The sequence below is a fragment of the Scyliorhinus torazame genome, chromosome 5, assembly GCF_047496885.1.
Source record: "Scyliorhinus torazame isolate Kashiwa2021f chromosome 5, sScyTor2.1, whole genome shotgun sequence".
NCBI lineage: Eukaryota > Metazoa > Chordata > Chondrichthyes > Carcharhiniformes > Scyliorhinidae > Scyliorhinus > Scyliorhinus torazame.
The window spans coordinates 79,396,698-79,421,475 of NC_092711.1; the positions used below are offsets into that span (position 1 = coordinate 79,396,698).

At 46.5% G+C, this 24,778-nt stretch overlaps 1 protein-coding gene, 1 long non-coding RNA gene and 1 other non-coding gene across 4 annotated transcripts in view; 1 reads left to right on the forward strand and 2 right to left on the reverse strand.

The window, feature by feature from the left end:
- The window catches only part of LOC140418562 (uncharacterized), a 244,209-nt gene that overhangs the window by 87,048 nt on the left and 132,383 nt on the right, over positions 1 to 24,778 (reverse strand). The window lies entirely within an intron of this gene.
- On the reverse strand, positions 7,653 to 7,725 carry trnav-cac (transfer RNA valine (anticodon CAC)). Its single transcript has one exon. It is a non-coding gene; the product is annotated as a tRNA-Val (tRNA).
- Positions 10,975 to 23,147, forward strand: LOC140418583 (uncharacterized). 2 transcript variants are annotated; one of them, XR_011945153.1, is made up of 4 exons: positions 10,975 to 11,224; positions 11,336 to 11,450; positions 19,312 to 19,414; positions 21,939 to 23,147. It is a non-coding gene; the product is annotated as an uncharacterized lncRNA (long non-coding RNA). The 2 variants fall into 2 exon arrangements; XR_011945152.1 differs by having other exon boundaries at positions 10,975 to 11,450.

A 24,778-nucleotide genomic window follows, 5' to 3' on the forward strand; every position in this document is an offset into this window, starting at 1 on the left:
CAATAGGTGGAGAATGACTAAAATGTCTTGGATAGAAAGAAAAAAGGAATGTAAATGGGGTGATTAAGGCTAAGAAACTCCCCTGGTGAAGGAGCTGCTCTTCGAAAGCTAGTGACTCCAAACAAAACTGTTGGACTTTAACCTGGTGTTGTGAGACTTCTTACAAGGCTAAGAAAGGTGCTGATAGTGGCACGTTAAGAGATTAGACTGTGTTAATGGCAGAACTAAAGTAAGCAGTGTGTCAGAGGAAGACTAGGAACAGGGAGCAAATTGCCCAAGTGGTGTGAATGTGTGCTTGGGGGGAGCAATTGTGAGGGAAGAGAGGTCAATGGAAGTAATGAAAATGTTGCTGGAAATAAACATGTGAGGAAGGTGGAGGAGAGTAATACGTGACATGGCCTCTCAGCCTAACCATCAGAAGCTGCAGCAAGACACTGCAGTTGAACATAGCACAGGTCCATTGGCTGCTTCGCTGCTGCCTGTTTCTGTAGCCATGATGTGGAGATGCCGGCGTTGGACCGGGGTGAGCACAGTGAGAAGTCTTACAACACCAGGTTAAAGTCCAACAGGTTTGTTTCAAACCCTAGTTTTCAGAGCACTGCTCACCTGAGGAAGGAGCTAGTGTTTGAAACAAACATGTTGAACTTTAAGCTGGTGTTGTAAGACTTCTTACTGTTTCTGCAGTGTAGAGGTTCTCATGTTCATCTAACGCCGCAAAATGTCCTCCGTTCAAAACTGGGCAGGAACATCGAATACTTCTCGCTTAGTTTGAGGGAAGTTGGAGAACATGCGATTGTTTCTGCATGTCATCTGAATCCCATATATTAGATATATATTTGGTCTCATCTCGGCCTCAAACGTCATTCAGAGAAGTCGGAGGAAGTGAATATTGAAGAAGCAAAGATCAGAAAAAGATGATCCAATTTAACAGAATTTAATAGATTTATGGATGTAGATGAACATTTTAAATCACCATCTGAAACATATTTAATGGTAATATGTGCTCATACAGACAGAGACAAATGGTACTCCAACTGAAGTAGAGGAAATAGCAGAGATTTAACTAAAACACCTTTTTGAAAATCGGGCTTTGTGGGAGAGAAACAGGAAAAGCCACTCAGGGAGATGTGGAAATCCAGGCTCAGTGCGGATTTGCTGTCACCCCTCCTTTCTTATACATGAACGGGATTTAGGCTGCAGCATGTTTCATACCCAGAACAAAGAAGGTATAATATAATGAACAATATAATGAACATATCATTCTTACATCTCTGACCTGTGAAGATATCTGATTGTGTTTAAAAACTGACTGGGGCCAATCTCAAATGAACACAAGGGAACTTGTATTACCCAGTGACTCGATTTATTTTCTTTATCAGTCATGTTTGCAATTCAATGTTGTATATTTCAGAGAGTCTCAATTTCAGATGAGGACATAAATATCAAATAATATCAAGTTTTGAGTAATGCAACAAATACTGAGTAAAATTGTTTGATGATTTTCGAAGGGAGATAAGAATGACATTATTACTGAATGAGAGGAAATAATTTCACCCGGAGATATTTGCTGAGCGGACATTTCTACATTTAAAAATTAATTTGAAATCAAATAAAGTAAACTACTTCAGCAAAGTGATCTCGAGAGGGCTTTGTTAAGCTTCACAAATCCCTCTCTAATAGACAGACTCTGTAAACAGGATGTAGATCAAATGTAATTAGATTCTGTTATCAACTCAGAAATAATGACGATGCTTCAGCAGAAAAGACACTTTTGTAAATTCAAAATGAAATCAATTGCATGATTACATAATGTTTATATCGTAAACGACACCATCTTCGTGTCCAAATCTTCTGGTCATTGGACCAGGGGAACGTTCTCGTTTAAATCAAACTGCGCAAGGATTCTGCAGAAACACCTTTTTCAAAAGCAAATTGGAAGAATAATTGGTAGAGAGAAACTTCAAGATCACAGAAAGAGAGAAGGACATTGAGACTAATCGGTTTGCTCTTTTCAATGTCTATATTTTTGTTGGAGTATTATCACGTTTTCAGACAAGACAACACATTTTCAAAACACCAGTCCAATGGGCTCATTGCCAGTCAGCTGTTTTTCAGTGTACAGGTTAACACATTCCCCTCACACACCAAATGTCCCTTATTCGAAACTTTATTGACGTTACTCGTCTAAGTTTGCAGATGAGTTGTATCCTTGCTATTTGTTGTTCAATAGTTAAGCGAATACATTATCTTACACCCGCAAAGTTCCGATTGATATCCTGCAAAATACTGTGATGGAGACTGGCAGGAATCGCAGTCAGAGAGTTCACACGTGTTAACTCTGAATGGTTTTCTAATGTCGTTGCTGATTATAGCATTTTATAATTCTAATGTCGGATCGATTTCTCCGCCACTTGCCTAAGTTTTCAGTCGAATAGTACTCTGACAATAAAAGGTTCTTCAGTGCAATAAGGACGCACAGTTTACTATTCCCGGTCAGTGCACTAAGCGCTGTTCCCTGTTTCTGTAGTGTAGTGATGATCATGTTTGCTTAAAGGCCCTCGGTTTAAACCCGCACAGAAACATTGTCAAACCCCATTGGTTTCCGTGTGTGGAAATGTTACATGATTGACATTTCCTTTATCCATTTACACTCATCCCGAATTGCCCTTGAATTGAGTCGCTGAGTTAATCTGCCGCGTGGAACCCCGGTCCCCAGAGTTCCAGCCTGGTTCTTTGCTTTACTGGTCCAGAGACAATTACACTATTCAACCACCAGCCAGTTCCCCAGTGAATCCAATATTACCTGAATATAATAACTTTCAAGCACGTGTCATTTGCTCTGACATGTACCTCAAAATGCATTCAGGGTCAGCTGAAAATTCCCGGCACACTGAGCAGGGACACAGATGCTCCTATTTTGACTCGGCACAAATATTAACAGTTCGTTCAATGGCGACAAATGCAGGTCAGCGGCTGGGATCCTGCAGCGAGTAACTCACCTCCTAACTCCACATCCTAACTGTCCACCATTTACAAGGCACAAGTCAGGAGTGTGATGGGATACTCTCCACTTGCCTGGATGGGTGCAGGAACTCACTAAAGACACCTTAGACAGCACCTTCCAAACCCAAGACCCCGAGACCCTGAAAGTTCCCTTCCCAGCCACTCCCCATCCTGACTGGGAAATATATCGGCTGTTCCTTCACTGTCATTGGGACATAATCCTGGAACTCCCTCCCTAAAAGCACTGTAGGTGTACCTACACCAATGGACTGCAGCGGTTCAAGAAGCAGCTCACCACCACCTTCTCAATAGCGAATAGTTGTGGGCAGTAAATGCTGGAGCAGCCAGTGATGTTCACATTTCCGAATGGATAAAATGAAACAGACAAGAGAGTTGCCTGAATCCACCACCATGGAGTCACCTGGATTCGTGAATGGAGATAAGGGAATGTCCACTCACATAGTCAAGCTTTTCGAAAATGTCTCGGTTTTCTTGGGAACGTATTGGTTCCCTGCAGCGTGAGCTCAGCTTCTCAAAGGAAACCCAATGTGAATGAATCCCGCCGTCTGCACCGCAAAGAAATGAAGAAAACATGTTGGTTGACCAACAGAAAATAACATCAAAGGGCTCGTCCGGGATTTGAACCCGGGACCTCTCACATTTTCCTCCAGCCTAAACCCCGAAGCAAGAATCTTACCTCTAGACCAACGAGCCAGTAAGAAAGCGATCATTGAACCAAAAGATACGTTCATTGCCATCCACAGCCAATCAGATATCTGCGGAAATGCTGGGAAATTTCAGGAAGTCAGGCAGCATTTGTGGTCGGGGAAACAAAATTCATCTTTCACCTCCGTGACCTTCCACTAAAACCGGGACAGGTTAGAAATGTAGAAAATTAGAAGCAAGTGAAATCCCGGAGGGAGCAAACAGAACAACAGGAAAGGGCTCTGATAGGGGGAAAGTCAGGAGAGATTAAATGAGAAAATGTCTTGGTTCCCTGGTCACAGAGTGAGGTTAGCATCGAATCAGAGAATGATTACACCACAGAATGAGGCCATTCGGGCTGCCGTGTCTGTGCCAGCTCTCTGTCAGAGCAATGGAAGAAACAAAGAAACAAAAGATGTGTCTGGAGGAGCTGTCAATGGCAGATTGATCAACAACTGTCGCCCGGACACAAAGAACAAGTGGAAACAAGATTCAAACCCAAATCTGCGATGTAAGGGCACACAGAATGGGGGCAGCATTTACAGTGTTGCACACACTCTGAGTGTGAAAGCTGTATTGAGCCCAGTGGAAAAATGCGCGGCTGTTCCTCGAGTGTTTGTTGAGCTTCTTTCGAACTCTGCACATGTGCTGTATCATTCTAGAAAACAGAATATTCAGTATCACAGAAGAGTATCACAATAGCAGAACAGGCTGAAGGGACGAATGGCCGACTTCTGCTTCTATCTTATCCGTTAGTATGTGCTCCCGTGTGTGTATCATTCTATAAAACAGACCATTTACTATCAGAGAATCAAATTTCGTATCTTTGCATGATGGGAATGTGCAATTCGAAACACAAACAGGTCAGCCACCTTGTTGAATAGTAAGAAGTCTTACAACACCAGGTTAAATTCCAACAGGTTTGTTTTGAATCACTAGCTTTCGGAGCACTGCTGCTTCCTCATGTGAATGAAGAGGTGGGTTCCATAACCACATATAACCACCTGAGGAAGGAGCAGCGCTCCGAATGCTAGTGACATCGAAACAAACCTGTTGGACTTTAACCTGGTGTTGTAAGACTTCTTACTGTGCCCACCCCAGTCCAATGCCGGCATCTCCACATCACAGAGAGACACAGTCAATGATGCAAGATGATACTTTGAATGCGAGTCTTTGTATCATTGGCTGTGTCTATATATATGTTTATGGAACCCACCTCTTCACTCACCCGATGAAAGAGCTGTGCTCCGAAAGTTAGTGATTCGAAACAAACCTGTTGGACTTTAACCTGGTGTTGTCAGACTTCTTACGGTGCCCACCCCAGTCCAACGCCGGCATCTCCACATCTTATTGAATGTCTTAGCAGCCTGAAGGGGCCGAATGGCCAACTGCTGCTTCTATTTCATCTGTTCGTATGTTTGAAAACAGAGAGGAACCATTGACTGAGTCAGAACCTGAAGGGGAATATTGTGGCGGGTATTTGATAAGGAGGAAACATGTGACCATGTCGCCCTCTGGTGGACATCATCACAACTTTACACCGTTCGGACATTTGATGGAAACAGAAAATGAGAGTGTCAGTTCCAGGGGAATAAATGCAGCGGGGCAAACATACACAGAAGCTGCAGTTTGTCCACAAACATCGCCGGCACCGACACCAGTTGAACCGACAGGAAATAAAAGTTAGTTTAATCGCTGTGGTTTGTGGTTCATTGTGCAGCTCAGAGCGGGAAATACCTGCAGACAGAAAGGAGATGGGAATTTCCAAACTTAAATTAATTCACTTACTGTTTTATGTCCTGGTAAGTGTTATCCAAGCCTGGCCATTCACCAACCGCATTTCCCCACCAACAGACGCTGGACACGATCCCAGAAATTCCAGTTCATTCTTTCTGTTTTTCGGGAATGACCTCCCACACTGGGAACAGCATTGGTGTATTTTACATTGCCGCCAAATTCAACCCTGAGTCTGATCCAATCCGCCGGGGCGACCCTGAGAGAATTTCCCCGAGAGTTGTAAAACACTTTGGGATAAACAGTCTGTGTAACCTGTTGGACGAGATGTAAAGACGTGTTTACCTTGTGAACCAGTGGCGCAATGGATAACGCGCCAAACTCCCCATCGGGACATTCCAGGTTCGACTCCTGGTTGGCTCGTGGTAAATGTTTAGACATCAGTTTCAGTCCATGAACAAATGCATTTTCAATAACTTTAACCCAATTCAGTTGATCGTTTAGATTTACTTTTGGTAGTCTTTTTGACAAATCCCAGTGTATTCTAAAGGGACAGAAACTGACACAAATCAGATGCCAGAAATGTTGGGGATGCAGGGCTTAGTGAGAGGGAGGATCTGAAGGAGAATCATTGAATCCCTGCAGTGCAGGAGGACACCATTCGGCCCTTCGAGTCTCCACCGACCCTTGGAAAGAGCACCCTAACTAGGCCCACCCCCCGTAACCCAGCCATTTCGCATGGCCAATCCACCGAGCCAGCTTTGCCCTTTGAGCCATTTAATTCCTGACTTGTGACTGTTGATGGTGAAGAGGCTGGGAGGGGATGGAGTGGGTGGGGGGGGGGGGGGGGGGTGAATTACTCTCCGCAGGATTCCCAGCCGGTCTTTTAGTGTTAATCAATTTAATAGAATAACAGCGAGATTCCCAGCCTCTGACCTGCATTTGTCGCCATTGAAGGAACTGTTAATATTTGTGCCAAGTCAAAACAGGAGCATCTCTGTTCCTGCTCAGTGTGCCGGCAATTTTCGGCACTTCTGCTTCTCCTGAATACCTTTCCGGCATAGATGAGAGCAAATGACATTTGCTTTGTAAGATATTATATTCAGGTAATAATCGATAGCGGATTCACTGGGGGAGTGGTTGGTGTTGAGTTGTGTTGTTGCGGATTCACTGGGGGAGTGGTTGGTGTTGAGTTGTGTTATTGCGGATTCACTGGGGGAGTGGTTGATGTTGAGTTGTGTTATTGCGGATTCACTGGGGGAGTGGTTGGTGTTGTGTTATTGCGGATTCACTGGGGGTGTGGTTGGTGTTGAGTTGTGTTATTGCGGATTCACTGGGGGAGTGGTTGGTGTTGAGTTGTGTTATTGCGGATTCACTGGGGGAGTGGTTGATGTTGAGTTGTGTTATTGCGGATTCACTGGGGGAGTGGTTGGTGTTGTGTTATTGCGGATTCACTGGGGGAGTGGTTGGTGTTGTGTTATTGCGGATTCACTGGGGGTGTGGTTGGTGTTGAGTTGTGTTATTGCGGATTCACTGGGGGTGTGGTTGGTGTTGAGTTGTGTTATTGCGGATTCACTGGGGGAGTGGTTGGTGTTGAGTTGTGTTATTGCGGATTCACTGGGGGACTGGTTGGGGTTGAGTTGTGTTATTGTCACTAAACTGGCAATGCAGAGAATCAGGCTGAAGCTCTGGGGACCGGGGTTCCACACGGCAGATTTACTCAGTGCAAGGGTTCAAGAGTAACAATGAAAATGTCAATTATGCAACTTTTCCTACACACTTAAACGAATGGGCCTCGACAATGTTTTTACGCGGTTTCCAATCCAGGGTTTTTTGAGTGTAAAGTAAACATGACAACCACCACACCACAGAAACAGGCACCGAGTTTGACCCTCTGACCGAGAACAGGAAACCTACATTCTTGTTGCACTGAAGAACCTTCTTTTGAGGGAGTCCAATTCGGCTGTAAACTTAGACAAGCGGCAGAGAAATTGATTTAAGATTATTAATAGAATCAGAAAATGTCGCAGCACATTAGAAAACCATTCACACTTAACACGCGTGAACTCTCTGACCAATTCCTCCCAGTCCCCATAATGGTGGATTTTGCAGGATATCATTTGAAACGGGTGTAATGTAACGGATTCGCTTAATGAGTAAACAGAAAACAGCAAGAATACAACTCATCGCCAAATGAGGAACGTCCATAATGTTTCTGCCCGGTTTCGAACCGGGGACCTTTCGCGTGTGAGGCGAACGTGATAACCACTACACTACAGAAACAGCTGGCTGATAGTCGCTCCAATGGCCCTGTGCAGAAAGCAGACACTGTTCTGTCACTCAGTTACACTTTGGAGCCTTTGTTTTTTAGAATTCGGCTGTTCTCATTAGGAATGCTGCAGAGAGACTAATAAATCAATGTAACCATAAAATAACAAAACGAAATAAGTGGCACCTCGATCACCTCGACCAGCTTTTCAAAAGAACAATCTTTTGATTAGTCTCAATGTTTTTCAACGGCCTTGAGTTTTCTCCATTACAGCTGATCGTCCAATTCGCTTTTGAAAAAGGAATTTCTGTCGAATCCATGCCCAGTTTGACTTAATGATCAAGTTTCACTGGACCAGACGATGTGGACACGGAAATTATGCAGTTTACGATATAAACAACATGTAATCATGCAATTGATTTCATACCAAATTTATGAAGGTGTTTTTTCCTGATCAAGCATCTCTTCATTATTTCTGAGTTGATATACAGAATTTAATTTTATTTGATCTACAGCCTGTTCACACAGTCTGTCTATTAGAGAGGGAAATGATTTTTAGAACTTCACAAAGCCCTGTTGAGACACTTTGCTTAAGTAGTCCACTTTATTTGGTTTCAAATGAATTTTCAAATGGAGAAGCATTCTCAGGGTGGAATGATTTCTGCTCATTCAGTAATAACATCATTCTCATGTTGCTTCCAGAAATGTCAATCAATTTACTCAGCATCTGTTCCGTTACTCAAAACTTAATCTTATCTGACATTTATGTTCTCATTTGAAAGTGAGACTCTGAAATATACAACATTGATTTGCAAACATGACTGACAAAGAAAATAGTTCGAGTCACCGGGAAATACAAACCACATTGTGCTCATGTGAAATTGAGCACAGTCAGCATTGAAATGAAATGGGAGAGTTTTACAGGTAGAGATTTGAGAATGATATTTTCATTATATTTGATTCCTTTTTGTTCTGTGTGTGAAACGTTCTGACGCCTTCATCCCATTCGTCTTGAAGAAAGAGGGACGTCACGGGATCGTACTGAGCCTCGTTTTTCTCATCTCCCCGAGTGGGTTTTCCTATTTCGCTATCATGAAGACAGATTTTTAAAAATTTGATTCTATTAAAATCTCTGCCATTTACTCCAATTCAGTCACAGAATCGCTTGTGTCTGTCTTTATGTGCATGTTTCAGACGGTGATTAAACTTCATCTGTCAACCTATTAAATTCTGTTGTGGACTGAATGAACGGCTAATATGTGGACTTTGTCAAAATACAAAGTTTTATTGGAGCAATTCTATAGTGATAGGTTATACCCATCATGATAGATTGAGCAGGCTAGGGACGTTTCCATTGGAAAAGTGAATGATTGAGGAATATAAACATATAGAAGTGTTTTACAGGGTAGACAATTGGAAGATGTTGTCACTTGTATAAGGATGAAAATAAATATAACTTAGTAATACATCTAATGAGCAATTCTCTTTAACTAGACATTAAAATAGAAAATACTGGAAATACCCAGCATATCTGGCAACATCTGGGGATTGAGAAACAGTTGACCTTTCAGATCTGTGCTGATGCAGTGTAGTTCTGATGAAAGATCTTGGACATGAAATGTAAACCATGTCTCCCTCTCCACAGACACTACCAGATCTGCTGAGTATTTCGATTCTGGCTTGGGTCACTGTCTGTGCAGAGTCTGCACGTTCTCCCCGTGTCTGCGTGGGTGTCCTCCGAGTGCTCCGGTTTCCTCCCACAAGTCCCGAAAGATGTGCTTGTTAGGTGTATCCAAACAGGCACCGTAGTGTGGCGACTAGGGGATTTTCACATTAACTTCATTGCAGTGTTAATGTAAGCCTACTTGTGACACTAATAAAGATTATTATTAGATTATTATTTTTGTTGTTAATTCAGATTTCCATCATCTGTAGTTTTTTTGCTTTTCTTTAACTGAACAGTGCTAAGAATGTGGAACTCATTAGCAGAAGGGTTTAAAATCACTGACTGAGCTTCAATCTCAGGTGTAAAATCCCACCACAAAATTCCTTGGATTTGGATTTGTTTATTGTCACGTGTACTGAGGTACAGTGAAAAGTATTTTTCTAAGAGCAGCTCAAACAGATCATTTAGTACTTTAAAGAAAATAAAATAAAAAGAAAATACATGAAAGGGCAACCACAAGGTCCACAATGTAAATACATAGACACCGGCATCGGGTGAAGCATACAGGAGTAAAGGTTAGTGATAATGTTCGTGTTCAATTAGTTTTAAAATATTAGTATGATTATAAAGTTGTAAAAAGATCTGTTTGGCAGAGCTCACAGAGAGTCGCCACGCTCCGGCGCCATCTTGGGTCCAAAATAAATGTGCCTTCAGGCGGATGTGGAAATGAATTCACTCGGTCATCATATTTGCTGACATAACAGCTCAGTCACACTGGAGGAAGAATCATAGAACCTACAGTGCAGCAGGAGGCCATTCGAGTCTGCACCAGCCCTTGGAAAGAGCACCCCAGTTAATCCCACGCTTTCACCCTATCCCGGTGACCCACCTAATCTTTTGTACAGCAATTTATCACAGCCAATCCACCTAACCTCTACATCTTTGGACTGTGGGAGGAAACCGGAGCACCCGGAGGAAACCCACACAGACACAGGGAGAAACTGCAATCTTCCCACAGTTATCCGAGGCCGGAATTGAACCCGGGTTTCTGGCGCTGTGAAGCAGCAGTGCTAGCCACTATGCCACGATGCCGCAACTCGCCAACATTGAGGGCATTTAAAAGTTTATTGGATAAGCATATGTATGATAATGGCATAGTGTAGGTTAGATGGCTTTTGTTTCGGTGCAACATCGTGGGCCGAAGGGCCTGTACTGCGCTGTATAGTTCTATGTACTTCACATGCACTTTGGTTGCTGTACCAATTAATTTAATCATATGACATCTTGACATATGGCCCCAATCGAAATCGGACCACAAAGCCACAATTTCAATTGAGCAATATTATGTCTTCATGGTTGGATATATACCCGGCATCCTCCACGTGAACGACTGTGTCCGATTCAGCCCACAGGAGCTTCTTGCGCAGGCGCACCACCAAGCTGTAAGTGGAGAATGCGCAGCGCGGTCTCTGAATAGAGCATGTGCAGTGCGGTCTCTGACTGGGGCATGCGCAGTGTGGTACGTGTCTGGACTTGGGCGGTGAGGGGACCAATGATTGGGTGAACTGAGTCACGGGGCCGCGAGGTGTGGGGGAAGAGACAGCGGAGTGCCTGGGAGGGGGGGGCCTCATAAACACAGTAAACACAGCATGAATGCCTCAAAGCCCGAATAAGAAGCTCCTGATCCTGTGTTTGCAAAGGACGTTGTTTGGCTGTTCTGCATCACAGACCCAGAATAACGGCAGCCATATTGCAGCAGGGCGCATGCGCAGTGCTCCCTGTCCTGTCAGCAGGAGGAGAGAATGTTGTGACTGACAGTGATGGATTCTGGAAACTCCTTTTACGGGGTTAGAAGGGGAGGATTTACACACAGCAAACTCAAACCAAGACAATTTTTATGTCTCCTCAATTTATATCTCACACTAGCAGTTGAAGGTCTTTGTAATTTTCTTTTTCAGGAAGTTCGAAGTGGAGGACTGATTGATGGGAAATTTAAACCAAGCATCACATTGTGATCTGACAGAGTCAGCGATACATCAGAACCTGAATATCAGCAGCATCTGGGTGTGCAAGGTAAAATGTTTGTCTGTTCTGTCTGTGCGAGAAGATTCCAGGTCTCAGTGTGACTGGAAAAGCCCCAAGATTCACAAACCCTGGTTCGACCACACCTTGAAAGCTCAGCTCCGGGCAACAAACCTTAGGAGAATAGAATGGCCTCAGAGGGAGTGTAGAGCACAGATTTCCCTGAGTGATCATAAGATCATCAAATCCCTCCAGTTCAGAGGGGGGGGGGGGGGGGGCATCCAGCCCATTAAGTCTGCACCAACCCTTCAAATGAGCACTCTACCCATTTATGCTTCCTCCATCCACCCCACATTATACCCATAACCTAGAACTTAACCTGCACATCCTTGGACATTAAGGAGCAATTTAGCATAGCCAATCAACTAACCTGCACATCTTTGGACGGTGGGAGGAAACCGGAGCACCTGGAGGAAACCCACGCAGACACGGGAGAATGTACAAACACCACACAGAGACCGGAATTGAACCCGGGTCCCTGACGCTGTGAGGCAGCAGTGCTAACCATTGTGCCACTGCTGAATCCCAAAGTTAAATTATACAGTGTGATTATAAAAAAATAGTCAGAGAGTCATTGTGGCACAGCGGAGGCTATTCGGCCCAGTGAGTCTATGCTAGCTCTAGAGCAATCCAGTCAGTCCAATTCCCCTGTTCCATCCCTCTATCCTCGCAGGTTTCCATTAAATATTTATCCAATTTCCTTTTGAAAATATTCATCGTGTCCATTTCTGCCCTCCCCTCAGCCGTAATTTTAGGGACATTACCACTGACTGTAAAATCGGTCCCCTTCACATCTCCCATATCTTTTACCCAAAACCTGAATGTGTCCCCGAGTCCTCGTACGATCAGTGACTGGGAACAGATTTTCTTTGTCTATTTTACCTAAACCCATCAGAATTTTCTACACCTGAATTAAATCTCCTCAACCCCCTCTGCCGGAACCATTCTGCAAAATCTCTTCTGCACCTTCTCAAGGACCTTCGCATTCTTCCTGAAGAGTGGTGACCAGAAATAGACACAATTCTCGAATTTATAAAGCAGTAAAACTTCTATTTTGTGCTCATTAACACCGTTTATCAGCTCAAGAGGCAATTTAATAAAAGCAAAATACTGCGGGTTCTTGAAATCTGAGATAAAAACAGAAAATTCTGGATAAACTCAGCAGATCTGGCAGCATCTGTGAAGAGAGAATTAGAGTTAATTTTCAGATCTTTTTTTTTAATAAATATTTTATTGAAAATTTTTGGTCAACCAATACAGTACATTGTGCATCCTTTACACAATATTATAACAACACAAATAACAATGACCTATTTTATAAACAAAAATGAATAAATAATAAATAACAAAAATGAAAACTAACCCTAATTGGCAACTGCCTTATCACAAGTAACACTCTCCAAAAATATAATTTAACATTCCAATATATAATTATCTGTCGCAACGACCTATACATATTATACAGTATATATTAACAACCCTGAGAGTCCTTCTGGTTCCCCCTCCCCCCTCCTCCCCCCCCTCCTCCCCCCTCCCCCCTCCCCCCCCTCCCCCCACTCCCCCCCCTCCCCCCACTCCCCCCCCCCCCCCCCGATCCTGGGCTGCTGCTGCTGCCTTCTTTTTTCCATTCCATCTATCTTTCTGCGAGGTATTCGACGAATGGTTGCCACCGCCTGGTGAACCCTTGAGCCGACCCCCTTAGAACGAACTTAATCCGCTCTAGCTTTATAAACCCTGCCATGTCATTTATCCAGGTCTCCACCCCCGGGGGCTTGGCTTCTTTCCACATTAACAATATCCTGCGCCGGGCTACTAGGGACGCAAAGGCCAAAACATCGGCCTCTCTCGCCTCCTGCACTCCCGGCTCTTGTGCAACCCCAAATATAGCCAACCCCCAGCTTGGTTCGACCCGGACCCCCACTACTTTTGAAAGCACCTTTGTCACCCCCATCCAAAACCCCTGTAGTGCCGGGCATGACCAAAACATATGGGTATGATTCACTGGGCTTCTCGAGCACCTCGCACACCTATCCTCCACCCCAAAAAATTTACTGAGCCGTGCTCCAGTCATATGCGCCCTGTGTAATACCTTAAACTGAATCAGGCTTAGCCTGGCACACGAGGACGACGAGTTTACCCTGCTTAGGGAATCTGCCCACAGCCCCTCCTCGATCTCCCCCCCCAGCTCTTCTTCCCATTTCCCTTTTAGTTCATCTACCATAGTCTCCCCTTCGTCCCTCATTTCCCTATATATATCTGACACCTTACCATCCCCCACCCATGTCTTTGAGATCACTCTGTCCTGCACCTCTTGTGTCGGGAGCTGCGGGAATTCCCTCACCTGTTGCCTCGCAAAAGCCCTCAGTTGCATATACCTGAATGCATTCCCTTGGGGCAACCCATATTTCTCGGTCAGCGCTCCCAGACTCGCGAACTTCCCATCCACAAACAGATCTTTCAGTTGCGTTATTCCTGCTCTTTGCCACATTCCATATCCCCCATCCTTTTAAAAAAAGCCTTTGTGATCACCACCGGGAGGCACTGAAACACAAAGAGGAATCTCGGGAGGACCGCCATCTTAACCGACTGCACCCTCCCTGCCAGTGACAGGGATACCATATCCCATCTCTTGAAATCCTCCTCCATTTGTTCCACCAACCGCGTTAAATTTAACCTATGCAATGTGCCCCAATTCTTGGCTATCTGGATCCCTAGGTAGCGAAAGTCCCTTGTTACCTTCCTCAACGGTAGGTCCTCTATTTCTCTACTCTGCTCCCCTGGATGCACCACAAACAACTCACTTTTCCCCATGTTCAATTTATACCCTGAAAAATCCCCAAACTCCCCAAGTATCCGCATTATTTCTGGCATCCCCTCCGCCGGGTCTGCCACGTATAGTAGCAAATCGTCCGCATACAAAGATACCCGGTGTTCTTCTCCTGCTCTAAGTACTCCCCTCCACTTCTTGGAACCCCTCAACGCTATCGGCAGGGGCTCAATCGCCAGTGAAAACAATAATGGGGACAGAGGGCATCCCTGCCTTGTCCCTCTATGGAGCCGAAAATATGCAGATCCCCGTCCATTCGTGACCACGTTCGCCATCGGGGCCCTATACAACAGCTGCACCCATCTAACATACCCCTCTCCAAAACCAAATCTCCTCAACACCTCCCACAAATAATCCCACTCCACTCTATCAAATGCTTTCTCGGCATCCATCGCCACTACTATCTCCGTTTCCCCCTCTGGTGGGGCCATCATCATTACCCCTAACAGCCTCCGTATATTCGTGTTCAGCTGTCTCCCCTTCACAAACCCAGTTTGGTCCTCGTGGACCACCCCCGGGACACATTCCTCTAGTCTCATTGCCATTACCTTGGCCAGGATCTTGGCATCTACATTTAGGAGGGAAATAGGTCTATAGGACCCGCATTGTAGCGGGTCCTTTTCCTTCTTTAAGAGAAGCGATATCGTTGCTTCAGACATAGTCGGGGGCAGTTGTCCCCTTTCCTTTGCCTCATTAAAGGTCCTCGTCAATACCGGGGCGAGCAAGTCCACATATTTTTTATAGAATTCGACTGGGAATCCATCCGGTCCCGGGGCCTTTCCCGCCTGCATGCTCCTAATTCCTTTCACCACTTCTTCTACCTCGATCTGTGCTCCCAGTCCCACCCTTTCCTGCTCTTCCACCTTGGGAAATTCCAGCCGATCCAAGAAGCCCATCATTCTCTCCCTCCCATCCGGGGGTTGAGCTTCATATAATTTTTTATAAAATGTCTTGAACACTCCATTCACTCTCTCCGCTCCCCGCTCCATCTCTCCTTCCTCATCCCTCACTCCCCCTATTTCCCTCGCTGCTCCCCTTTTCCTCAATTGGTGTGCCAGCAACCTGCTCGCCTTCTCCCCATATTCGTACTGTACACCCTGTGCCTTCCTCCATTGTGCCTCTGCAGTGCCCGTAGTCAGCAAGTCAAATTCTACATGTAGCCTTTGCCTTTCCCTGTACAGTCCCTCCTCCGATGCTTCCGCATATTGTCTGTCCACCCTCAAAAGTTCTTGCAGCAACCGCTCCCGTTCCTTACTCTCCTGCTTCCCTTTATGTGCCCTTATTGATATCAGCTCCCCTCTAACCACCGCCTTCAGCGCCTCCCAGACCACTCCCACCTGGACCTCCCCATTATCATTGAGTTCCAAGTACTTTTCAATGCACCCCCTCACCCTTAGACACACCCCCTCATCTGCCATTAGTCCCATGTCCATTCTCAGGGTGGGCGCCCTCCTGTTTCCTCCCCTATCTCCAAGTCTACCCAGTGTGGAGCGTGATCCGAAATGGCTATAGCCGTAGACTCCGTTCCCCTCACCTTCGGGATCAACGCCCTTCCCAGCACAAAAAAGTCTATTCGCGAGTAGACTTTATGGACACAGGAGAAAAACGAGAACTCCTTACTCCTAGGTCTGCTAAATCTCCACGGGTCTACACCTCCCATCTGCTCCATAAAATCTTTAAGTACCTTGGCTGCTGCCGGCCTCCTTCCAGTCCTGGACTTCGACCTATCCAGCCTTGGTTCCAACACCGTATTAAAATCTCCCCCCATTATCAGCTTTCCCATCTCTAGGTCCGGAATGCGTCCTAGCATCCGCCTCATAAAATTGTCATCATCCCAGTTCGGGGCATATACGTTTACCAAAACCACCGTCTCCCCCTGTAGTTTGCCACTCACCATCACGTATCTGCCCCCGTTATCCGCCACTATATTCTTTGCCTCGAACATTACCCGCTTCCCCACTAATATAGCCACCCCCCTGTTTTTCGCATCTAGCCCCGAATGGAACACCTGCCCCACCCATCCTTTGCGTAGCCTAACCTGGTCTATCAGTTTCAGGTGCGTTTCCTGTAACATAACCACATCTGCCTTAAGTTTCTTAAGGTGTGCGAGTACCCGTGCCCTCTTTATCGGCCCGTTCAGCCCTCTCACGTTCCACGTGATCAGCCGGATTGGGGGGCTTGCTACCCCCCCCCCCCTTGTCGATTAGCCATCCCCTTTTTCCAGCTCCTCACCCGGTTCCCACGCAGCTGTATCTCCCCCAGGCGGTGCCCCCCTCCGCCCATCCCCTCCCATACCAGCTCCCCCCTCTCCCCAGCAGCAGCAACCCAGTAATTCCCCCCTCCCACCCCCCCCCCGCTAGATCCCCCGCTAGCGTAATTACTCCCCCCATGTTGCTCCCAGAAGTCAGCAAACTCTGGCCGACCTCGGCTTCCCCCCGTGACCTCGGCTCGCACCGTGCGACGCCCCCTCCTTCCTGCTTCTCTATTCCCGCCATGATTATCATAGCGCGGGAACCAAGCCTGCGCTTCTCCCTTGGCCCCGCCCCCAATGGCCAACGCCCCATCTCCTCCACCTCCCCTCCTCCCCCCATCACCACCTGTGGAAGAGAGAAAAGTTACCACCTCGCAGGATTAGTACATAAAACTCCTCTTTCCCCCCTTTTTAACCCCCCTCTTCGCCCCCCACATTCGCCCCACCACTTTGTTCAAACGTTCTTTTTAATAACCCGCTCATTCCAGTTTTTCTTCCACAATAAAAGTCCACGCTTCATCCGCCGTCTCAAAGTAGTGGTGCCTCCCTCGATATGTGACCCACAGTCTTGCCGGTTGCAGCATTCCAAATTTTATCTTCTTTTTATGAAGCACCGCCTTGGCCCGATTAAAGCTCGCCCTCCTTCTCGCCACCTCCGCACTCCAGTCTTGATAAACGCGGATCACCGCGTTCTCCCATTTAGTGCTCCGAGTTTTCTTTGCCCATCTAAGGACCATTTCTCTATCCTTAAAACGGAGGAATCTCACCACGATAGCTCTGGGAATTTCTCCTGCTCTCGGTCCTCGCGCCATCACTCGGTATGCTCCCTCCACCTCCAACGGACCCGCCAGGGCCTCCGCTCCCATTAACGAGTGCAGCATCGTGCTCACATATGCCCCGAAGTCCGCTCCCTCCGCACCTTCAGGAAGACCGAGAATCCTCAGGTTGTTCCTCCTTGCATTGTTCTCCAGTGCCTCCAACCTTTCCACACATCGTTTCTGATGTGCCTCATGCGTCTCCGTCTTCACCACCAGGCCCTGTATGTCATCCTCATTCTCGGCTGCCTTTGCCTTCACGACCCGAAGCTCCCACTCCTGGGTCTTTTGTTCCTCCTTTAGCCCTTCGGTCGCCTGTAGTATCGGGGCCAACAGCTCTTTCTTCATTTCCTTTTTGAGCTCTTCCACACAGCATTTCAAGAACTCTTGTTGTTCAGGGCCCCATGTTAAACTGCCACCTTCCGACGCCATCTTGGTTTTTACTTGCCTTCCTTGCCGCTGTTCTAAAGGATCCACTGCAATCCGGCCACTTTCTCCTCCTTTTTTCATCCGTATCCAGGGGGGATTCCCTTCTGGTTTACCGCACAGTGTTTTTAGCCGTCAAAATTGCCGTTGGGGCTCCTATCAAGAGCCCAAAAGTCCGTTTCACCGGGAGCTGCCGAAACGTGCGACTCAGCTGGTCATCGCCGCACCCGGAAGTCTAATTTTCAGATCTAAATGATCTTTCTACAGTACTGCTTTGCTAACTACTCTCTGAATATATCATGTCACTTCAGAAAACTTAGAAACCCCAGTCCCCTATGTCCCTGCACAATCTTTAGCACTATTCCATTAATTCTATCTTTCCCCTCCCTAACCCCTTTGCCACCTGATTATGAGGGTTGTAATCTTTGGAATTTAGAAGATTAAAAGGGAATTGATCAAAGTTTTCAGGATGTTAATTGGAACTGACGAGGTAGATGGAAAGGAACTAATTCCACTGGTTGGGGAATCTCGGACGAGCAGACACATTCTAAACATAGAATCCGGTTCTGGCACCTTTTCAGGGACAGAGTTCCAGATCCTGAAACCTTTGTTGCTGCAGAAACTGCTGAACTCACTGCTGAGTTCTGAAGGTTGTAAAGTGTTGAATGGAAAGATGAGCTGCTGTTCCCCGAGCTCCCTTTGAGCTTCATTGGAACAGTTCAGGAGGCCAAGGGCAGAGCGGTCAGAGTGGGAGTGGGACAGATAATTAAAATATGAAGCAATCGTCCAGCATGCAGCCAAATCCTTGATAAAAGTCGCACAGTCTATCATCCTTCTTCTTGTGAAGTGATGAATCATTTCCACTTCCACCACCCTCCAGGGCTGTGAGATCCAGGTTATCACTGAGTGTAAAGAAAGGTCTTCTTCATATTCCCCGCTGCATCTGAGGCATCTCAGGTTCTCTCATGTGAACAGCTTTTCTTTATCGACGTGATCTATGTCTGTATTAATTTTGTACACCTCCATCAATCTCCCCTCAATCTCATTTGCTCTGTGTAGAACAAGCCCAGTTTCTCCAACCTAACCTTGCCGCTAACGTCCCTCCTGGAACCATCCTGAATCTCCTCAGCACTCTGTAAGGATCCTCATATCCTTCATGAGGACTGGTGACCAGAACTGGATGTAATGTTGTGATCTAACCAGGACTTTATAATTTCTTGTTTTAGTGCTCAACACCTCTATTTATGCAGCTCAGACCCCTGATTTCTGAACTAACCCGTTATAAGAAATGGGTCCCACGAATGCTTTGGTCATGACCCATACTCATAAAGCATCAATGATGACACAAGTTTTAAAATAGTTCCTGTAATATTTGTCCTGAATACCAGACACCTTCCCCCAAGTTCTGGAAAGGGAGGGTTAATAAAGCCAGGGACTCACAGTCTGCACAAACTTCGAATGTGACTCCAGACCCATTTGTAAAACTAAACAAATAAATCGCTGAATTTATTCCGACTCTTTTCTGTATCCCAGCTCCAGTAATCACTGATTGGGAAGGGACCAGAATCTCAGGAGGCTTCACACTGCTGTCTTCTCGCATGGAAGTGATCTCCTATCAGATTAATGTGCTTATACTGTGAGTATTCAGTACAATATCTGAACCTGATTCTGCTTCCTGTCCACTATCCCCCTCATCCATGGATCTTCCGTTTTACCAACTGGGGAAAAGGTTTGCCTGATTGATCTCGATGGTGGTGAGATTACCCAGAATGCCCAATCGGTCAGAAAGTCCCCTATCGGTGACTAAAGGAACCCAGGGTGAGGACGCAGGGCTGTGCTGTGTTCTGAGCATGCTCAGTGTGGCTGGTGGAGACAGACTGAAGGGGATCAGGCAGCTCAGGGAGGAGATTGTGAGCACAGGGGAGGAACTGGAGCCGGGGGAGGACCACAATTAGATGAGCCCAGACGTGGGCAGCACGGTAGCCTTGTGGATAGCACAATTGCTTCACAGCGCCAGGGTCCCAGGTTCGATTCTGGCTTGGGTCACTGTCTGTGCGGAGTCTGCACATCCTCCCCGTGTGTGCGTGGGTTTCCTCCAGGTGCTCCGGTTTCCTCCCACAGTCCAAAGATGTGCGGGTTAGGTGGATTGGCCATGATAAATTGCCCTTAGTGTCCAAAATTGCCCTTAGTGGTGGGTGGGGTTACTGGGTTATGGGGATAGGGTGGCGGAGTTGACCTTGGGTAAGGTGCTCTTTCCAAGAGCCGGTGCAGACTCGATGGGCTGAATGGCCTCCTTCTGCACTGTAAATTCTATGTTAATTATCGGACTGGCGATTACCACGATGTAGATGAGGGAGCACAGAGGTGATGGTGAACAAGACCTGGTGTGAGTGAGGGCAGGAGCAGATGAGCTTTGGATGACCTCCAGTTCCTGTGAAGTTGAATCTGGGAGATGGACAAGACCCACATTAGAATAGTCCAGTTTAGAGGAAACAAAGGAATGGATGAGTTTCAGCAGCACATGAACTTAGACAGGGACATAACTGGACAATGTTACTGAGTGGAAATAGGCGGTGACAGTGATATGTGGACAGAAACACAGCTTGGGGTGAAATATTCCCGTACCAGCCTCCCCGAACAGGCGCCGGAGTGTGGCGACTAGGGGCTTTTCACAGGAACTTCATTGAAGCCTACTCGTGACAATAAGCGATTTTCATTTAATTTCATTTTTCATATGCCAAAGATTGTGAAGAGTGTGATTCAGTCTCAGACAGTTCCCAGGGAGAGAAATGGAGTCGGCGGTGAGGGAGTGGAGTTTTTAACTGGGAATGAAGACAATGACTTTGTCCATCCAGTAGTGTATGTCAGATAAGTCAGGATGGTGTGCGAGTTGGAGGGGAACTTGGAAATGATGTTCACATATTCCTGCTACCCTGCTCCTTCGAGGTGGTGGAGGTCGATGGTTTGGGAGATTCTCTCAATGTTCTGCTTGTTCTGAAGATATATTAAATACTTCTTTCAATCATTCAGCCTTTACTACTCCCTTTCTCTCTCCTTCTCGCAGTGTGTCAGAGTCTCGTGTAGTCTGTTTGCCACACTACCAGAAAGATGTGGAGGCTTCAGAGAGGGTGCAAAAGAGACTTACCAGAATGTTGCCTGGTATGGAGGGCATTAGCTATGAGGAGCGGTTGAATAAACTCGGTTTGTTCTCACTGGAACGACGGAGGGTCGACCTGATAGAGGTCTACAAAATTATGAGAGGCATAGACAGAGTGGATAGTCAGAGGCTTTTCCCCAGGGTAGAGGGGTCAATTACTAGGGGGCATAGGTTTAAGGTGCGAGGGGCAAGGTTTAGAGGAGATGTACGAGGCAAGTTTTTTTACACAGAGGGTAGTGGGTGCCTGGAACTCGCTACCGGAGGAGGTGGTGGAAGCAGGGACGATAGTGCCGTTTGAGGGGCATCTTGACAAAGACGTGAATAGGATGGGAATAGAGGGATACGGACCCAGGAAGTGTAGAAGATTGTAGTTTAGTCGGGCAGCATGGTCGGCACGGGCTTGGAGGGCCGAAGGGCCTGTTCCTGTGCTGTAATTTTCTTTGTTCTTTGTTCTAGATCCAGACCAGTTGGCAGGTTCCCGTCCCTGAAGGACATTAGGGCAGCACGGTAGCATTGTGGATAGCACAATTGCTTCACAGCTCCAGGGTCCCAGGTTCTATTCCGGCTTGGGTCACTGTCTGTGCACATCCTCCCCGTGTGTGCGTGGGTTTCCTCCGGGTGCTCCGGTTTCTTCTCACAGTCCAACGATGTGCAGGTTAAGTGGATTGGCCATGATAAATTGCCCATAGTGTCCAAAATTGCCCTTAGTGTAGGGTGGGGTTACTGGGTTATGGGGATAGGATGGAGGTGTTGATCTTGGGTAGGGTGCTCTTTCCAAGAGCCGGTGCAGACTCGATGGGCCGAATGGCCTCCTTCTGCACTGTAAATTCTATGATAAAATTCCATGAACCAGTTGTGTATTTACAACAATCCAGCAGGTTTCATGGTCACTTTTTCCCAGTGCCGGCCCCACAAATGACCAGATTCATTCAGCTCAATTTCACAACGTGCCTTTGTGTTTTTGTGGGTTCTCTCTCACTCCCTATTTTCTGTTTTAAATCAGTTTCACAGGGTGTTCGAAGGAGAGGATTTGCAGTCGGGAAACTTCATCAGATCAGGATCAGCTCCAGTTGCTCATTTACCGTAACCTGAATATCAGCGGATTTTGAACATGGAAGGAAACAGCACCATTCACAGTGGGGAGAAACCGTACACGTGTTGTGTGTGTGGACGAGGCTTCCGTCGATCATCAGGCCTGTCGAGACACAAGCGGAGTCACTCTGGGGAGAATCCGTGGAAATGTGGGGACTGTGGGAGGGGTTTCATTTCCCCATCAGAGCTGGAAACACATCGACGCAGTCACACTGGAGAGAAACCGTTCTCCTGCTCCAAGTGTGGGAAGAGTTTTACTATTTCGGCTAACCTGTTGAGACACCAGCGAGTTCACACTGTGGAGAGACCATTTCAATGCTCAGACTGTGGGAAATGTTATAAAAGTTTCCAGGAACTGATGCTGCATCAATGTGTTCACACTGACGAGAGACCGTTCAGGTGCTCTCACTGCGGGACTGGGTTCAGGCGATCGTCCCAACTCACTGTACACCAGAGGATTCACACCGCGGAGAGGCCGCTTATCTGCTCCAAGTGTGGAAGGAGATTCACTCAGTCATCTGACCTGCTGACGCACAAGAGAATTCACACTGGGGAGAAGCCCTTCACCTGCTCCGTGTGTGGGAAGGGATTCACTACCTCATCCACCCTGCTGAGACACCACCGAGTTCACACAGACAAGAGACCTTTTAAATGTTCAGACTGTGGGAAGGGCTTTAAAAGTTCCTGGGAACTGATGTACCATCAACGTGTTCACACTGACGAGAAGCCATTTAGATGCTCTCGCTGTGGGACTGGGTTCAGACGATCATCACAACTCACGACCACCACCGAATTCACACTGGCACAAGACCTTTCACCTGCTCCCAGTGTGGGAAGGGATTCACTCAGTCATCCAACCTGCTGACCCACCAGCGAGTTCACACTGGGGAGAGGCCGTTCACCTGCTCCCAGTGTGGGAAAGGTTTCACAACCTCATCCAGCCTGCTGAGACATCAGTGAGTTCATAAATAACTACAGTGATTGGAATTTTCCGTTAATCACACCCAGGTCTGAACCGTGTTCATTGGGGTCTGGTTCTGCCGATGAAAATAAACCCCAGCCCACGTACAGGGACTCGTATTCAGGCTAAAAGTCAAATAAATCAGATTTGTGGAAAATACGCAGTGTGTTGAATCTTTTAAATATCTCTGATGCAAATTGGTTCCTTTTGATGAGCTCTCCCTCTCCTGTCTCCTCCATCCTCACCTCCAACAAGCGAGGAGCTGATGGAGTTTCTTTGTCACTGAGATTAAGACAATCTGATCAGCTGCCTCTGCTGCTTCCCTCCCTCCCACTAGCCCACCGGCCAAACTGTCCCTAAAGCTTCCTACTGCCCAAGCCCTGAATTCACATCTTTCTCCAGTCATTCTGAAAGATCTTGTCAAGATTGTGACATTGAATTTTCTGTCTTCAAATCCTCTCTCTCTAACTCCCAGTAAAAGGAGTTTAGAGGTTTTCAGTGGAAATGCAGGATAGAAATTCAGAACAGACCATTCCAGTTTCTACGCTGCATTCCCCCAAATCTATGAATCTCAGTCCCACACACTCCTCCCTCTCTGCTCATTGTTCCAGATTCAGTCTCCAGTTTCCTCCTGATTCTTTTCTCCTCTCCAGATTCTTCTCCTGTGCTTAAACTGGTGACTCAGACTGTGGCTCAATCCCACTCCTTCACTCTCATTCTAACAAATAACCCAGCTCACAACTAATCATCTTTAACAACTTTATAATAATAATAGCTCATTGTCACAAGTAGGCTTTAATGAAGTTACTGTGAAAAGCCCAGAGTTATTATTGGTAATTTTCATGTTTGGGAAGAATCACCTTTTCCCAATTGTGGAGAACAGAAATCCAGCAGGCAGCTCAGAACTTCCTCCCCCTAGGACTGTTTTAACAAGCTGTGTGTATCTGAGTTACATTCATACAGACTCACTCACTCAGTGATCAGATCGCACTGAACTATGACACAAACTGTGTGTATCTGAGTTACATTTATACAGACTCACTCACTCAGTTACTGATCAGGTCTCAATGAGCTACAACAACAGCTCTATTTATAATGAGTTTTAAACATGTTAAAATGTGCCAAGCAGTTTCACTGGAATATGAGGACACATTGGTAGCAGCACTGGGGCAGCACGGTAGCATTGTGGATAGCACAATTGCTTCACAGCTCCAGGGTCCAAGGTTTGATTCCGGCTTGGGTCACTGTCTGTGCGGAGTCTGCACATCCTCCCCGTGTGTGTGTGGGTTTCCTCCGGGTGCTCAGGTTTCCTCCCACAGTCAAAAGATGTGCAGGTTAGGTGGATTGACCATGATAAATTGCCCTTAGTGTCCAAAATTGCCCTTAGTGTTGGGTGGGGTTACTGGGTAATGGGGATAGGGTGTAAGTGTTGTCCTTGGGTAGGGTGCTCTTTCCAAGAGCCGGTGCAGACTCGCTGGGCCAAATGGCCTCCTTCTGCACTGTAAATTCTATGATAAATTGGGTCAGATGACCAAAGAGTTGGTCAAAGAGTTTGGTTATAAGGAGAGTTTTAAAGATGGAAAATGAAGTGGAGGAGTTTACGGACAAAATTCCAGAGACTGGGGTCCAGGCAGTTGACAGCACAGCCCCCAATTGGGATGTGATTAAAATCAGGGATGAAGGACATCCAGGAATGGTGCTCCATGTCATAGATTATCCAAGAATTCACAGTGCAGAAGGAGGCTATTCGGCCCATCGAGTCTGCACCGGCTCTTGGAAAGAGCACCCTA